The sequence below is a fragment of the Pinus tabuliformis genome, chromosome 1_1 (genome assembly GCF_031772625.1).
Source record: "Pinus tabuliformis cultivar Carrire ecotype Pingquan chromosome 1_1, CPIR1, whole genome shotgun sequence".
Lineage (NCBI taxonomy): Eukaryota > Viridiplantae > Streptophyta > Pinopsida > Pinales > Pinaceae > Pinus > Pinus tabuliformis.
Window position 1 is genome coordinate 543,765,205 of NC_142297.1, and position 19,310 is coordinate 543,784,514.

Genomic DNA, 19,310 nt, shown 5'->3' on the forward strand with positions numbered 1-19,310 from the left:
TACTGTTTGGATGCTAAAGGAAAGAGACTTCACGGGAAATCAGTGCTCCTCAGCGTAAATTACGGCTGGAACAGAGAACTACATGGCTACAGAAGAATGGCCGTAATGAGATTGAGAAAACAGTGTTCAGTAGTGGGTGTTACGGCTACAGTAGAATGGCCGTGATGCAATTGCGAGCCTGTTGGTCAGGGTTTTTAAGCGGAGAGATGAGGAGAATGGAGCAGCGTAGATTTACGATGAGACAGAGTGGTGAAATGAACCGAGAGTGAAATCGATGAAATCGAGGGAGTGAACAGTGATAGGAATGAAGTTATGCATGCGTAGAAAGGTATTAAAGGGTAGAACGGCCGAATCCCATCGACGTCAGGTAACGGTATACACCTGGCTGCGGAATGATCAGTTGAAGAGCCGTGGTGTAACAGGACACGTCATTCTGGTACGGAGAATTAATGCAAGGGAGCAGGCCGTATCAGGTTTGAATCATAGTGATTATGGACCGTTAAAACGGAGGTGAGGTGGACTACGCAGCATAATGGACAGGGAGTGAGCGGAGATCTTGTTCAATCATTACACTAGGTGCCTAATACCATAATCTGCAAACCATACGTAATGATATAACTGTGAGTTAGAGGTTTAGAACATACCTTTGTGTATTTTGATTCCTTTGCTAATCATGATGCCAACCTTTGATTTATTGCTGCCTTTGTATATGCTATGTGTCTTCACCCTTTAATGATGCTAGTACTTCTGACTGCAGATTTTTTTCTTTTTGAAACAGAGTTTATTTTTGTTGCAGGGACAGAGTGTATTAGCTGCGGAATTCGGATATCAGCTGTGGAATTGACTCCTAGCTATAGAATTTGTAGCAACATTTTTCTTCCTGTATCAAGAGAATGAAAACAACTTGACTATATGAGATAGTCCTGATAGGGACTTTATGGATGAGGATGAGATGGAGTGAATGGATTGAAAGAATGGAATGGAATTAAGATGATGAGATGGATGAAATGAATGAGATGGATGAGATGAATGAGATGGATGAGATGGAAGAAGAGGGATTTTTTTTTTTTTGGAAAATATAAAGTGTCAGGTGACCCTGATTTTCACCTTACATTTTCTGCATAAGACTGCCAATCCAAGATTGGTTTTCAGGCTTATACAAGAAATTTTTTTTCTTCCTTTTTTTTTTTTTTTTTTTTTTTTTTTCTTTTTTTTTTTTTTTTTTTTTTCTTTTTTTTTTTTTAACTGAAAGAAACAGAGATTAGGCTGATGGAGGAGAAGAATCCTTCTCCACTAGCCTCATTGCAGAATCTTCTTTGAACAACTTGACAAATTCCTCTTTTGAGAGTGGCTTCTTGTAGATTTTCAGGCGATGGCCATTCACAATAAGAGGAGTATGAAATTCATCAATAGTTTTCACTCGAACTGCTCCATTACTAAAGACTTCCTCAATCTCATATGGCCCAACCCAATGAGTTTGAAATTTCCCTTTGAAGTCTTTAAACTTTGAATCAAACAATAGAGCCCAGTCTCCTTTCTGAAACTTTCTTTCTTTGATATGACGATCATGCCATTTAGATCTTTGGTGCTGAACTAGATCGGTCCTTAGAATTGCATCTTGTCTTATTTCATCTAGCTCATTTAGCTGGTCCATTCTGTGCTTTTGGGCTTCTGAGAGGCTCATTCCCAATTGGACTGCCATCTTGAAGGTCTTGATTTGGAACTCAATGGGGAGCAGGACTTCCTTCCCATAAACAAGTTCATAGGGAGAATGTCCTGTTGTGTTCCTCCATGTGGTTCGATAGGCCCATAAGGCTTCAGGAAGCCTTTCCGCCCAATCTCTTCTATGAAGATGAACAGTCTTGGTGATAATGCCTTCAAGAACTTTATTGGTAGATTCCACTTGGCCATTGGATTGCGGATGGTATGGAGTAGATGTTCTGTGCTTGATCTTATATTCCTCCATCAGCTTCTCCATCAATTTAGATGTAAATTGGCTGCCCTGATCTGTCACAATTTCCCTTGGGACACCAAAACGAGTGAAAATATCCTCAAAAAGAAATTGAACAACTGAATTTTCAGTGGCAGAAGGCAATGCCTTGGCTTCTACCCACTTAGTAACATAATCAATACAAACCAGTATATACTTCTTTTTCTTTGATGGTGGATTAATTGGTCCAACGAAATCTAGAGCCCATTTCTCAAAGGGTTCAATGCATACCTGAGGCTGTAGTGGCATTTCATTTGAAGGAGTTGGTATCCCAACTCTTTGGCAGTTGTCACACCTTCTAACATACTGCTTTGCATTTTTAAAGAGAGAAGGCCAATAATATCCTAGAGAAAGGATTTTATAGGCTGTCCTCTGGTCAGCAAAGTGCCCGCCGCATGGTTCATCATGACATGCCTTAAGGATGTCAGGCATTTCATCTTCCCGAACACACCTTCTGATTATACAATCTGGCCCTGTTTTGAACAATTCATTAGAAATCCAAGAATAATGTGAACTCTCCTGAATGATTTTCCTTTTCTCATTAGGAAATAAGTGTAGAGGTAGCTTCCCTGTAACTAGATAATTAGCCATATCTGCATACCAAGGAGTCTTGGTAGTTACTGCAAACAAGTATTCATCTGGAAACTTATCTTCTACTGGAGAATCTTCATTAGTGTTTTGGATTCTAGACAAGAAATCAGCTACTGTGTTTTGTTTTCCAAGTCTATCTAACACAGTAATGTTGAATTCTTGTAAGAGTAAAAGCCATCTTGTAACTCTACCATTAGTAACAGGTTTGTTCATTAAATCTTATGGCAGAGTGATTAGTATGGACAAAGGTTTCATAGCCGGTTATGTAGTGTCTAAACTTATTGATCACATGTACCACAGCTAAGAACTCTTTTTCTGTAATAGTATAATTTAACTCAGTGGGAGTCAAATTTTTACTGGTGTAATAAATGGCATAAGGGATCAAATCCTTTTGTCCCAAAACAGCTCCTAGAGCTGTATCTGAAGCATCAGTAGAAATGTGGAAACGGAGTTTCCAATTTGGCCCCCTTAAGATGGGTGCTTCAGATATTCTAGTCTTTAAAGCTTCAAAGGCAGATTGACACTCAGGATCCCATTTGAACTCACAGTCTTTGGTAAGCAATTTGAAAAGAGGAGATGCTATCTTAGTGAAGTTTTCAATAAATCTTCTGTAATATCCAGTAAACCCAAGAAAACTTCTAACATCTTTCTGGCAATTTGGAACAGGTAACTTAGAGATGAATTCAACTTTGGATCTATCAACCTTAATCCCATCTCCTGAGATATGATGTCCTAAAACAATCCCTTCAGTAAACATCATAAAACACTTTTCATGACTTAAAGAAAGATTTGTTTCCTTACATCTTATCAGTACTTTTTCCAAATTTTCCAAAGCTTCTTCAAATGTATTACCATAAACTGTGAAATCGTCCATGTATACCTCTACACAATCATGAATCAGATATGAAAAGATTCCTAGTACAGCCCTTTGAAATGTAGCGGGTGCATTGCACAATCCAAAAGGGAGTACTCGGTAGGCAAAAGTTCCCCAAGGACAAGTAAATGTGGTTTTGTCTTGATCTTCAGGTGCTACCTAAATTTGATTATACCCACTAAAACCATCCAGGAATGAGAAATACTTTTTACCTGCTAAAGTGTCTAGTACCTGATCAATAAAAGGTAGAGGGAAATGATCCTTTAAGGTTGCCTTGTTCAATTCTCGATAATCAATGCAAACTCTCCATTTACCATTCTTTTTGGGCACTATAACCAAGGGAGAAACCCATTGGCTATCTGAAATGGGGTAAATGAAGTTTACCTTGAGCAGTTTCTGGAGTTCTTCTTTCACGATTTCCCTAAGGTTTGGATTCATCCTTCTTTGTGGTTGCCTAATAGGTCTGCTGTTTTCTTCAATATAGATGTGATGAATACAAGTCTTAGGATCGATTCCTTTCATGTCAGTGTATTCCCATGCAAATGCAGTGGAGTGTTTTTGCAAAAGTTTAGTTAATTCTTCTTGTTGTGGTCTTTCCAAGTTTTTGTTAATGTTCAATGTTTTTCCTGGAAGGATTTCAACTGTGGAACTACCAAACTCTTCCATTGAGAAGAGAGACATCTGTCTAGAGGAGAGATATTCAATGTCCGCATCTAACTGAAACTGTGTAGAGTCATATTCTAAAGGTACTTCAAAATTTTCTAATGTATTTAGAATTTGACTATCTTCACTGATCTCAGAGATGGTTAGAACAGGTTGAATAGTATCCTCATGATCAACCCACTCATCTTCTCCTATTTCTGTTATTGCCTTTGCTGGAGGATACAGGTTGAATTTCTTGGTGGAATTACCATCTGATATATACATGTCCCCAGACCTACAACTGATAAAAGCATCAGCTGTTGCTAGCCAAGGTCTTCCTAAGATAAGAGGATGTCCTCCTAGATTATTCTTGGGAGTTAAAATCATAAAATCAACTGGATATTCCCAAGAGTCTAGGGAGACTGGAATGTCTTCCAATACACCATCAGGTTTAATGATTGATCTATCTGCAAGTTGCAGTAAAGTGGGTGTAAAGAGAAGGTTAGGAAGCTTTAACTGATCCATGGTCTGTCTACTCATGATGTTGATAGCGGCTCCTAAGTCAATCAAAGTATTTGCGATTTCAACCCCATTAATATGAGTCTTGACAATAGGGCTACCGGGATCCACATATTTTTGCATGGTAATTTTACCCATCATAATGTCTGCAATTTTCCCAACTAGATGTATCCTTTTGGTATCTCTGGTTCTCTTTCCTGTTTTCTTCAAACTCAACTCCTTTATTGTCTTTGCTAGAATGGGAATTTCCTTAATGGCTTGTAACAAGGGGATCTTGATACAGACATTCTTCAATTCATCTAGAAAACTATAGTCAGGCAACCAAATTTGCTTTTCCACTCCTTTGTCAATTTGTAATCTTTCAGGAAAAGGAGGCGTAGCTAAAGGTGTAGGTTGCTCAACTATGGGAGTTGTAGAGGTTGATTCTTTTTCTTTTTCTTTTTGGATATTTTGGTTTTGAAGTGATACTTCAGAACCCTTATTGACTTTGAGAGATTCTTCCTCAGAAATACTTGGTTGTTGAACACTTGTAGAAGGTTGATCTAAGATTCTACCTGATCTGAGTTGTACTTCATTGAGAGGAACAACCATATAGGTAGGGAATGGTTGACCTTCCATCATGTAAGCATTTTGAGGGTTCCTATTATTTGAATTTGGTAATGGCTGAGAGGGAAGTTGATTTGACTTCTGCTGGGATTGAAGCGAGAGTTGAGAATTTTGATTTTGTGGAGGAGGTTGTTGTTGTTGTTGAGGGTATGGCAATGATAGTTGTTGACCTTGATTTGGAAGTTGTGGAGCCTGCTGATTCTGAAATGATGGAGGATATTGATAGAATTGAGAAAGTCTCCCATAAGGATTTTGCATGCTTTGCATCCATGCTTGAAAAGCATTTTGAGGTTGAGGCCAAGGTTGTTGCCAAGGATTCCAATTTGGTTGGGATTGAGAATTCATAGAGTTGTTAAACCCTTGATTCTGTTGCCCTTGCCAAGGTCTCCTTGCAATAAAACAGAGAGATTCAAGTGTATTTGGATCCTCTTGAAAGACTGATTTGAGGCCAAGTATTGAAGGACAATCCTTAGTCTCATGAGTTTCTGAGCAAATTACACATGTTTCTACAACGTGTGCGTCCAAGGGACATTCCCTTAAAGCATGTTACTTTCTACATTTCGGGCAAAAAATGGCCAAAGCCTCAGCTTCTGCTTTTTGTTTATTGTGAATCTTAAGGGTATCTAGTTGTTCACTAAGACTCCCTAAGATGTCAGTTTTGAATTCATCAAGCATATTGTCGATTTCAGCCCTACTTACTGATCCTGTTGCAGATTTATTTGCTCTAAGGAGAGAAGGATCTCTAGGCCCTTTTTGAGTTTTTGATTTGCCCCTTGAGAGATGGATACAAAGTTCTGCTATATCATTGAGTGAAAGTTGAGAAATATCCCCTTTCCCCATCATGTTTAAGATATCTATCCATTCATCCCTAATGGCTTTTAATAAGAGGGCTTTTAAGGTCTCTTCATCCAAGCTACTCATTTTTGCTCTTTTCAAGTTATATTGAAATCTTTCAAGTAAATCTTCTAAGCTCTCATCTTCTCTTTGTATCATTTTAAATACCCCGTCCTTGTGATTAGTAGGCATACAATAGTCCAAATACCTATGCAAAAATGTCTGTTTCATTTCATCCCAAGACCTAATGGATTGAGTGAGTAACCCCATGAACCATTTCAAGGCTTGATCTTTCAGTGTTGAAGGGAACAATTTGAGTTTCTGAGAGTCATCCAGGTAGTCATAAGTTCGACACACCACTTCAAACTCAAATAAAAATGTTTCAGGGTCCTCAGTCCTTAACCCATGGAAATTTGGGAGGACAGATGGTGATATGTTTTTCATAGTGGCTCGGGAATCCTCATTAACAATGGGAAACCCAAATGAATTATCCCCATCTCTATTTCCTCCTCCAAGGGGACCTCTACCTCCATTATTGTTGTTGTTTCCTCCTCCTCCTCTACCTCTACCTCTACCTCTACCACCTCCTTCTTCCTCTGCCATGATGGTTCTCCTAGGGATTTCAAAATCTTCTGGTTCCTCTACAAAAGGTGAATGAGAAGAAATTTCTCCTTCTTCTTCAGATGATTCTACTTCCTCAATTACAATTGGTCTTTCTGTAGGAGAAAGAGAAGAGTCTCTTCCTGGTTCAAATTCAATAGAAGGTGTGGGAGAGTCAACTCTTGGCTCTTGAATTCCAGGAATTCTAGGACTAGGAGTGTCGGTTGGAGATAAGGAAGGTGTCTCTTGTCTATCCCTTGAAGCAGATGGACTTGTAAAAATTGAACTTCGAGCTCTAGCTAAAAACCTTCCCCTAGAATCTCTAGCTCTATGCATGTCATTTTTTTTTTTTATTATTTTTCTTCAAGTCAAGTTAATAGTTCTTTTTCTGATCTTCCAGATCACTCTAGGTGCAAGAAGAGAGCATACTCAAGAAACTACCAAATCAATAACTTTCTCTTTTTTGATCCTCCAGATCACTTTGAAGTGCAAGAAGAGCATACTTTGATAGGTTATCAACTTCTTTCCTTGAAATTTTTATTTTTTTTTTTCTCTAAGAATATGGTTACTTAATTTCACTTCCCCGGCAGCGGCGCCAAAATGTTTAGTCAATTTAGTGTTGTCTAAATTGCTATCATAAATTGTCAACCAGGAGCTCGTAAGCTGATGAAGTGAAGGTGTACTATATGTACTTAAGCAACCTCTTTTTGTCGTTTGGGGGTGTTGTTTGTGGTCAATTTTAACTTCCTAAGATGGAGTGATGATTTTATAAACAGATGAGTGATAGTGTGTGTAAGGTGATTTCTAAATGAGTGAGTGTGTGTTACTGGTGGTTTCTAACTACCTTCTAAACTTTGCAAAGAAAGAGATTGAAAGAAATAAATAACTTGAAATGAACTGAAAGCAAAGAACCACTTTCTAATGGCACTAGTCACTACTCATGTTGCTGCAAATAAAAAGGTAAGAAAATCACTTTAAAAACTAGTGATAATGTTCATCTCTTCCTAACTCTCTGCTTCCAACATATGTTACTATGTAAAACACGATTAGGAAGTAGTTAGAGATAAGTCTAAAAAGTGATAAAGCTCTAAATGACAAATTATAACACCACTGTGCCTTTCTCCAGCATTCTGCTTCCAACATACATTGTTATGTGTAACAAGTGAAGAAAGAGTTAGTGATATAACCCAAAAGCTACTCAAAGCAAGCTGTAATTTATTAGTATTCTGATCTCTTAAAGATAAACAACTTATGATAAAGAGGCCATCAATGTGTTAGCATACAACTTGCGAAACTAAACTAGAATTTAAGCTAGAAAATCAAAATAAAGGCAGCAACTATGAATATGACAACTGAAAATACCATCAGATATAAAGCAAATACACAAAGACAAAACAACCCCGGGTTAAAAACCTGCAAAAAACAATACTGATCAGTTTAAAATAAATGTTGGAAATGAAATGACATGAAATCAAATGGTACACTATTATACATGATGAAAGAAATAGAAATTGCTGAAAGCAGGAAAATAAATCAAACACTATGTACACGGGCTGTCATAGATGGGGGCCCTCCATCCACGCAACCAACTAAAAGATCAGCTACGAAAAGTGAACAGAAACAGTCTTCTTTTTATAAAACCAGCATGTCAAAATACAGTGAAAAGTGCTGTAGGAACAGCCTTCTAAAACAGAGTTTTTATAACAAAATCAGCGCAACAATTACAAGATTCAAAAACTAATCTATAAGCATTGGCACACGCTTTATTTATAAGCACAGAGGCAACTACCCTCTGCGTGAACTAAGCAACTACAGCCTAACTTATTAACTACGCAGCAACACGCAGTCTTAACTAATTAACTTGTGCAGCAACACGCAGGCAACTCCGTGCACTTTTGAGGGAAACGGTCATCATGGGAGGTAAATCTATGTTTGGATCCTGTCTTTAGCTGTATTCGTGGCATGGAGGAGGTGCCAGCTATAGTTCCGTGTCCCAGCTGCTCACGGCTCCCATGCCACCGTTTAGAACTTGACCGTTTGACCGAGGGAACACCTGCGTTGACCAAGGGCATACGTGACTGGTTTGGCTCAACCAATAGCATACGATCCATGTGTACATCCATCCCAACATGCCCATGTGGCCCGTTCTTTGAGAAGACACGTGGAGCATATCAAACAACAAAAAGGCTGCGGAATCTCTGAGTAGCTGCGGAATTGCTGAACAGCTGCGGAATTGCTGAACAACTGCGGAATTGCTGTATATGTTCCAAAATTCTAATCAAACAGTCACACATTAGCATAGTTAACAAACCATGATAAAAATACATGTAATGCAATAATTTGAACAAGTAAATGGAGGAAAAGATGGAAAAAGGAAGAAGTGAATGGGAAAAAGCTGTTGGGAAGATGGCGAAGTGAGTGCAAGGTTGAGGCTCAACAAAATACAAGGCTTTTTTGCACCTACTTTGATTACTAATCCCCAATTACAAAGGAATTGTTGCCATTATTACAACCAAGAGACTCTAATGTTTAGAGAAATTACAATACACAATGTGAGGCTTGTCTACCTTTAATAGAAAGAGACACTACTATTTGTACATAACATTTATTTGTCGTAAAGAAAGATAGGCCCAATGCTTTGTGTTTAAAAGTTAGTACCATGTCTCTGATTAAAATAATGGCACCCATGCCTTTGTAATCAATGGTTAGTAAATAAGGTAGGCATGTGAGAGCCTGCAATGAGCTGCTTCATCATTAAGGGGTAATACCACTGTTATACATCATACAAAGCAAACTCTAACCCTTTGAGCTATGAGCAGTGATACAAAGAAAAATTAAGAAAAAGTAAAAAGCGCACAAGGAGGGTGGAAATGTAAAGGTCGGGTTGATAACTCATGCATCCATGATTGCTCGCTCCTCACATCTATACACTTAGGATCTGGATCCCCATCATGCTAGTCCCATTGACCACGACATCTAGCCATGAAGTCTTCTCCCCTCGGTTACCATCGTTATTCACATAACACTTATTGATTGAAGGGTGGACTAAGGAAATGTCACTTCCCCTTAGGGGTTGGAAACTCCTAATAGGGTTGTCCTTTAGCCACTCCTACCTAGGGAGGAAGCACCAACGCAAGTTCAAAGCCCCAAATTTGGAAGAGAAACCTTGTAGGAAGTATTAAATGGCCCTTTACATTAAAGCTTGCTCCATTTAAATGCAAAAATGATTATTGTACCTAATGATTTGTTACTTGCTAATATTTGTGATTTGATTGTTAAGTAGTTCCACAACCATGACCTGGGCACCTAACTGGGGACCAGGCCTCTAGAGTGTTGAGAAATCTAAGGCATCAAGTATTAGGTTATTTCTCTTCAATTAGTAACTGCTTGTGAGTGTTTTTTACTTCTTTAGATTAAGATCTTCTTTTATTTAGATTATTAGTGTTCTTCTTTATCAAACAACTACAATGCATGAACATAAATAGACAAGAGACACAAAATGTAGGCTATGAACCAGGGGAAAAACCTCTCAGTCTTTGAGAGGAAAACCCACACAAATTCTTCTTATAGAGATTCCAATTGATGAATACCAAGACCAAGACCCTTGACCTATTTGCCACTCCAAGACCAAGACACTAGTTCACTTCACTGTCAACCTTTAGCTCTTTTCCTTTTCTTGATTCCTCTTCCACTTTGACCTTCTTAACATTGAGACTACATCACTGAGACATTCATTGTGATAACAATCAGATAACATCGAAATACATCACTGTAATATCATCAAAAACCTCATCACTGCAATGAGATCTTCATTATTGTAATACTACCGAGATCTTATCACTTGTAGGAGCACTGAGACCTCATGAACTGTAAAGATACATGTTACCCACCATTTCGTGGGTGATATCCCTAGGATAATTTTTTCTCCATGATGAGCCTCGACCGACAACCAACAACCCCTTGATGACTCCTACTAGCTCGTTGTGCCATTTCTCTGCCACCTGAGTCAGCCATGTGGTCCCTCACCCACCTGTATTGATCGTATGTTTGAAGGCGAACCTCCTGAATCAAAAGGCATGTCTTGTCATTTGGTAATTGAGTATTGGGCTTACTTATCATGGATACCTTTGGGTATGGATTGATGGGGGGATTTGGCGGAAAGAGTGGGCTTAGTTTGTGCTCTCGTCCCCTTAATCTCTTTTGATTGTTACCCTTGGATATTAGTCCCATGGGATCTCCTTTATTGACCATTTGGTTCTAGGGTGGTACTACTTGGGAAACCCTGATTTTTTGTGTGTGGTCCCGCTCCTTTATCTACACATATCACTCCCTTTCCACTCACTATATCCTCCCCCGCCCCCACCATTCATCTTTTCTCCCACTTGGGTCCACATTCCCATTCTAGGTCCATATAGGGCTAGCCTCCCTATTCCATTTCCCCGACCTTGGGTCAGGCCTAGAATGATGCCCCAGAGGTTGAAGAAATTAAAAGAAGAAGTGGAAAGCATAAATGGCCACATTTAACAGGAAATTGTATCACAAAATGAAAAATATGGCCAGGACAAAAATAGTTAGCACGTGGGCAAAAGCCGACAAATAAGCACTACCCCATACATGGCCATCACCTTGGTTCTATAGGACCTAGATGAGCCTCCTCTATCATTCAGGAACCCATGATTGTCCCAACCCCTTGAGGGCAATGAACTGCCCTACCTCAAAAGGGGTAATCACTGCTATATTATACACATTATGCTCTTGTTCTTTGAGCCCCGAGTAGTGAATTAAAGAAAATTCATAGAAGGCAAAAGGCATATAAAGAAGTGTGGAAAAATCAAGATCGAGGCACCTCATGTACCACAACTTCTCCTTCCTATACATTATATACCCAGGTGTGGGCTTCCCCTTACCTAGCTACCCCTATGCCCCATTATGTAGCCCAAGGCTGCCCCCCTCATTCCCTATTCCATCTCACCTATTTGTCACTTGCCACCCCCATTGGAAGGGTGTACCTTGGACATATTATCCCTTCTAAGGGATGAAACTACCTAATGAGATACTTGGATAACCCCCTTTGAAGTTTGGAGACACTAGCATATGTCAAAACCCACTACGGAAGGGCATGCCATTATGAAGTGCTCACTTTGTCATCCATGGTTTATAAGTTCCTTTATCCAGTTATTTTAATGATTGATAGTACTAGAAGCCTAGGGACGCATTAGATCTTATGCATGATTGCAGGTGGTGTCCATTTGGGTTTGGCTTCCCTATATGGGATCCTGACCCTCAGAGGTCGACATTGGCAGATGTAGGGTATGCATAGAGAGCCATGGGCCTCAACAACACAGACAACATACCACAAATCTTCATAGACGTTCAGAGACTACTAGCGATCCAATTTTGGGACGATGGTGACGTGATTGGTACACTATGCCCAACATGCCCCCACAAGAGCCCCACACTCTTGGCAGGTGTCCCAACACTTATACGATGACATGGCAACATTAATTCCACTACCTGGACCATTTCAAAGGATCTACAAACATCTCTAATTCATATGGAGACCCATGGGGTCATTGATGTGCCCTCAGACCCACTGAGAGCACCATAGGTCTACTATTAGGAGAACAAGGGGCCACCCCTTTGTCCATCATATTCCAAGGAATTTATTCCTCAATATGGCACTTTAGGATGTTACTGAGCCTTTGGAGGGCCCTATGACATGCATACATCATTATTTGGCCCCTTGTGAGGCTTGTTTTTACATTATGAGCTAGTATGGTGGGCTTGTCACCTTAGGAGTTATTATTTTCACATTATCTTATCTTTATATGCCCATAGGCTAATTCGAACTCCTTAGGAGGCTATATATTGATGTTAGATACATTCATTTGTATCATCACTTGACTTGGGATCTCTCTATCTTTAGAGAACTTCACATTTTTTCCTTGGTGGATTATTTTGGAGGATGGATGAATTTTGATGTATGGATTTGGGTTATTTCTATCTTGGAGCTTCTTATTTGCAAACGAAATGTTGGTTGGATATATTCTATAACGTTGTAAGTAAATTTTGACGTGGTTATTCTTGTTGTTGCATACTGCTAAAATTAGGGCTAGTTGCTGCATAATTGAAATGTGGAATTAAGCATGTTTTAGCTAATTTAATGTATGGGCCAATGTTATATGAATGAAATGTCCTAGAGATTTATTTGTCTCGATAAGATTGCATCATTTTCTTTGAAGTATAAATGCTTGAATATCACTTTTCTTTTCTTTCTATCAACATTGGACGAAGTTGGTGTCTAGTCTATTTAACGTCTTAAATTGCTCTACATAAATCATCAATCCGGGTATCGTAAACTGATGAAGTGTGGTGCACTATATGTGCTTAGTTAACCTTTTTTTTACTTCGTTATTTTATAGTTTATGTTGTTTTTGGAGTTTTGTTCTTGTTGATCTCCTAAAGTGTCTAATGCAAATGGAAATCCTATTCTAAGGTCTTAAGAATACTTTTAAAGGTCAAGTATGGATGTAGACTTTAAGACAAGGTTTATGTCCCTTATAGTAACTTCCAAAATTTAGCACTTCAAAAGATCTCAAAACATGCTATTGATAAAATTAGTACTTGAACAAAAGTGTAAATATGCAGCTACTTAAATCAAGCAAAAGATGAAATACTGATCATGAAATCACTATCTCTGTTGCTTATCTAAATAAAGAAATAAAAGTTAAGCTATTGCACTCAAACAAATAAAAAACTGCAAACTAATAAAAGTAAAACCAATTCACTTCATTTATAGTCCGATAGCTCGCCAAGTAGTCTAAGCTATGGCTCTGGAGATAACGTCAATAATATGAGGAATTGATATCTAATTGCAGAAAAATAAAGCTAAAATCAAATCACATCATTCATAGTCCGATAGCTCGCCAAGTAGTTTAAGCTATGGCTCTGGAGATAACGTCAATGATATGAGGAATTTGATATCTAATTGCAGAAAAATAAAGTTAAAATCAAATCACATCATTCATAGTCTGATAGCTCGCCAAGTAGTCTAAGCTATGGCTCTGGAGATAACGTCAATGATATGAGGAATTTGATATCTAATTGCAGAAAAATAAAGCTAAAATCAAATCACATCATTCATAGTTCGATAGCTCGCCAAGTAGTCTAAGCTATGGCTCTGGAGATAACGTCAATGATATGAGGAATTTGATATCTAAACTAACTAACAAAGCAAATGAATAAGATTGAAATCAAAGCATGATTGAAATTGAAAAGCTAAAAAAAATAAAGTCAGCAGAGAGGAAAATCTCATGTCACTATTTGATGCAAAAACATGTAAAGAAAAACTAATATACAATCAACCGGTTGAACGGACTTGCATGAATTGAAAATCTAATCTACCAAGCTTGAAAGCAATAAAATGACATAATGAAATCAAAGTAAAATTACAAAATAAAATCTACTCTACCTTACATTCTAATGTGCTCCATGACATCTACTTCACATCTCCTTCCATGTTGAGAACATCAAAGCTTTATTCAAATTCTTCAAAATTACAACGTACAACAAAGTTCTCCAAAGATTTTAAACAAGCTAAACTCTAAACTAACAAATGAAGGAGAGAAATCTCCTATTTATACAAAAATATGAGAAGCCATCTCATTAATGAGAGTCCATGAATCTCTTCCTCTACCTCTAGAGTCCTAATCAAAATAGGAACAGATAAGAAACGTCTTCTTAGAGTTTCAATACAATTAGGAGATGTGACACATATCCTCATGATCCCATGATTCTTTCCACTCAAATTCGAATTTGGCCTTAGAGTGCCACATAAGGGTCTTCTAGAAGCCTCATTTTGATCTATACATGTCAACAATCTCAACCCACTTGTTAGGTATAAGCATATGCACATTATTTTCTAATCTTTAACCGCAAATTCACTTAAAAAGGCTAAGAATTAATAAAGTTTGGAAAAACATAAATGTGGCCCAATGATAAAGAAAGTGGGATGAATGTAGTGACATAGTAGTGAAATGAAGGTGATATAATGGACATAATAGTGAAAGTGTAATGGAAATGAATGACATTTTCAACACCCAACATACCCCCCAATTGACGCTATTGCATGTCCTCATGCATATATATTACATTAACTCTTTTGATCTTTGAGCTTTGGCTTAACTTTGCATGATATCATTTGATAACTTCATATTTTTGCAAAGTGTTTTACTTGAATTGCAACATGGTCGGTTCTTGTGTTACAACCAATTTTTTTTGTTGTTGCATTCTATTTTGATCTTTGAACTTTGCATAATGATATTTTGATTATTATTGCAAGTATATCTTTATTGGATTGCATGATGGTTGGTTCTTGTGTGACAACCATGATTTTGTTGTATCCAATTTCTCCTTTAAGCACTTTTTGAAAAGCCATTATATGTTCATAATAACAATGTAATAGTTAATATATGTTGGAAATATGTGGGCTCCTGAATATGATATGGACATGGCAAAATATGAAGATGAATGCATTCCCCCCCAACTGATGGTATTGGCAATTTTATGAAATGAGGAAGAGAAATGTTTTTCCAACAATTATCATTCTAGATTTTTATGGAATTCTATGGTCAAAAGTTAGAAAATGACGTACCTTAACTTACCCTTTGGAATGGATGAGTTGTATATGTGGTGGCTGTAAAATTCTGATCATATTCTTTTTCAAGTGGCTAAACAAGAGGAGTCATGGATAAAGAGATAAAATGGCTTTTTATTGCTTCTACTAAAAACTTGCTGAATCTGCTCCAAAATGCTGAAAATAATAGTCTTCATGTCTTCAAAACTCATTGGCACAATTCCTACTATGTGAAAAAAAATGTTCCGATGTTGAACATAGCAGGAAATTGTTGATTTAATGGCCATTAATGAATGCCACTAGTCAACATGAGAACTCTCTCCATTGATGACAATGAGAGTCAAGATGCCCAAACACATCTTGTTAGGTATGAATGAATTTGTTGATGTCGAGTCACCTAGAAGACCTGATGAACAAGGGACATTAATGTATTCCCATTGTTTGTCAGCATGAGGACTTGCCATTAAGGCATGCAAGCCTCAAGATGCTTTTACAAAGAACTTAGACTCAAAGGACTATGGACTCAATAATTTGCATTGAAGCATGGCTTATTTGCGAAATGAAAATGATAGGAAATGAAAAAAATGGAAGATGACAATGGAGAGCGGAAATGGCAATGGGTAATAAGCATGTGAATGAGCCTCTTGCTTTTATTTGTGGATTATGAATGGACAAAAAGAGATGGGAAGTGCATGTGAATGTAAAAGAAAAGTACGAAGTGAAATGAGGTGAATGGCTTATTATGAGGTATGGATGTGATGGAGACAATAGTATCTGAAAGTTTTTCAAGTGTTTGGATCTGATTTTGTATCAGCATATTTCCTCTTTGTTGTTGATCATCCTCTTATGAAACAAATTGGTCTCTTAGAGAGACACCATTATCTTATAGTCATTTGTCCTTCCTCTTGGAACCTGCAAAAAAAACTAATACTTCTTCTGCAATGGAATGCAAGATTATCAAAGGAGAGAGATGGTCAATCTCTCTAGTTATGATATTTATACACAAAACTAAAAATTTGTATTAATGAAACAAGTTCTCAAAGAAGAAAATCAAAAGAATTTATACCTATTTTGGAATTAATGCCTCAAGTTGATGTTGTTTCTTTTCATAAATGTATTTCATTATTTACTGTTTCAAACTCTAATGATGGATTTCTCATTGTATAGATCTTGTTGAGATCTTTCCAACGGTACTTGAATCATCACAATCTGATTTTGTATGAGAAAGTTAGGCTGATTTGAACAATGAGGTTTTTCAGCTGCGGAATTGGAAAACAGCGGCGGAATTGGACTTTAGTTGCAGAATTGGAGAACAGCTGCGGAATTGGACTTTAGCTGCGGAATTTGCATGGTTTCTATAGATAAAAATCTTGAATAAAAGTTAGCCATTCATCTTTCATCATCAGTCCAAAATTAATCAATACCTTCAGAAAGTGAGCAAATAACTTATTCATTTCATTGATTCAATTTTTCAATTTTTTTTTTTTAATAAAAAAATTGTGCTGACAGATTTTATATCATCACATGCCTTTTGATATTCATATAATACAAATCCATTGAACACAGATTTAGGCTGTTTGCGTGTGACATTTATAGTTTATACCATCAGCCAAAAGAAAGTCAAGGTGCTGAAGTCTTCCTATCCCATGACCAATGATCAAATTTAACCTCCACAAATCTCAAACATATTTTAGTTTCAAGATGCTCACATTTCAAAATCGTCAATAGAAACCTATCCGTGTGGTGAATTTAGAGCAGATGACAGTCTTACTATGAAGAATATGCATGCACTCCAGAGTGCAGACAAGGAAAAATATTGTGAAGGCACGACAGAAGCTAAAATTCAATAAAGCTGAAATGCCTTAACCAATCATCTGAACTTGAGAGAAGCTCAAATAGGACGGATAGGGAAGCCTATATTGTTGTTGATGTCCCAAACGATCTCACTATCGTACTAACTCTTTCAGCAAAAGCACGTGAGGTGATTCTCTTTCCTGGTACATGGAAAGGATTTGACACAACGTCCACATATGCAACATGAAACTGTCTGAAGAAACTATTCGCGGATTCAACCAAATAGACCACGGCATCCACCTTGGGATCCTTAACAGTGACTTTGAATACATTTCCATGTTGAATAATTTGCCACGTCTTATTAATCGGCTGTGAAGAGCCGTATACAACTGGTTCACGTAATGGAGTTAAACAGAGTCATATTCAATTGAGATTGTTGTTAAAGAGGTGTTAGACGAATTATTAAAACAAGAGACGTGTAATCATGATTGATTTCTAGCACATAGTTGACTCCAAATCGAAATTCCCTTGTCAAATTAAATCACAGGCTGTTCATTAATTAAAATCCATTTTTCTTCACGCGGTAGGAAAAAAGAGGCTTTAGAGAACTGAGAAATTCTCTCAAACCGTCGCGAATTTCTTAAAACGATTTCTGCGTTATCTAATTGACCCTATTGGCGAAAAAACCCATGTTTTATTTTTCCCAAATTCGTCTCCGTTTGGAAAGATCGTGCATTCAAAGTTTGACGTTTTTTTTTTTTTTTTTTTTGCGTTTTTGTGAATTACTGTGGTTGATTTTTTTTCATTTGCAGGTCTGTTGTTGGTGAGTGTCTTGGAAAATTCTTACAGAAGTGTTATGAGCAGCCACAATTGCGATAACCTACCACATGGGGATTTTATTTGATTGTATGCGCTTGGAGATAGCTTCTGTCCGTTAGATTTACTTAAATCAACTCACCTGTTTATGTAATTTTGATCTGCATTTTGAAATTCCACTATTCAGCTAAGCTTTAATGGAATAAACTTTATATTGCAGGTTTGTTGAAGCCGAAACTGAGGATAAGCATAAATTCACCGTAGCTGCATGTCACAATTCATTTTTTTGGCTCTTCGTTTCACGGTTTCAATCCTTAATTTCTTGTTTATACTCCAAGTGCAATCCCTTGTTATACTTCATTTCGTTTGCCAAAAAGAAAACTTTTATGCTCTTAGCCCTACGTGGTTTTCATGGAGTTGGTTTTTTTTTTAATAAAATTACATATGTTATATTTCCAAAAATAAAAAATATACATATATATTTCATTAAACAAAACAATGGTTTTTTTTTTTTTGAATCAAATAAAATGATGAAGTTTATTTTGTCTTCTTTTTTGTTGTTGTTGTTGTTGTTTTTGTTTTTTTTTACATAACAATCCTTTTTCTGATCCTCTAGATCACACAAAGTGCAGGAGGAGAGCATACTCAAGAATTATTAAATTTTTTTAGATGTAAGAAATAAGGTCTCCTAATTACACTTCCTCGGCAACGGCGCCAAAATGTCTAGTCAATTTAACGTCTTAAATTGCTCTACATAAATTATCAATCCGGGTATCGTAAACTGATGAAATGTGGTGCACCATATGTGCTTAGTTAACCTTTTTCTTACTTCGTTGTTTTATAGTTTATGTTGTTTTTGGAGTTTTGTTCTTGTTGATATCCTAAAATGTCTAATGCAAATGGAAATCCTATTCTAAGGTCTTAAGAATATTTTTAAAGGTCAAGTATGGATGTAGATTTTAAGACAAGGTTTATCTCCCTTATAGTAACTTCCAAAACTTAGCACTTCAAAAGATCTCAAAACATGTTATTGATAGAATTAGTACTTGAACAAAAGTGTAAATATGCAGCTACTTAAATCAAGCAAAAGATGAAATACTGATCATGAAATCACGTCTCTGCTGCTTATCTAAATACAGAAATAAAAGTTAAGCTATTGCACTCAAACAAATAAAAAACTGCAAACTAATAAAAGTAAAACCAATTCACTTCATTTATAGTCTGATAGCTCGCCAAGTAGTCTAAGCTATGGCTTTGGAGATAACGTCAATAATATGAAGAATTGATATCTAATTGCAGAAAAATAAAGCTAAAATCAAATCACATCATTCATAGTCTGATAGCTCGCCAAGTAGTCTAAGATATGGCTCTAGAGATAACGTCCATGATATGAGGAATTTGATATCTAA

General features: G+C 37.1%; 1 pseudogene; it reads left to right on the forward strand.

Annotated features, from left to right (window-relative positions):
• Positions 1–304: 304 nt before the first annotated feature.
• LOC149214252 (uncharacterized) overlaps positions 305–19,310 on the forward strand; it is a 157,839-nt pseudogene continuing 138,833 nt past the window's right edge.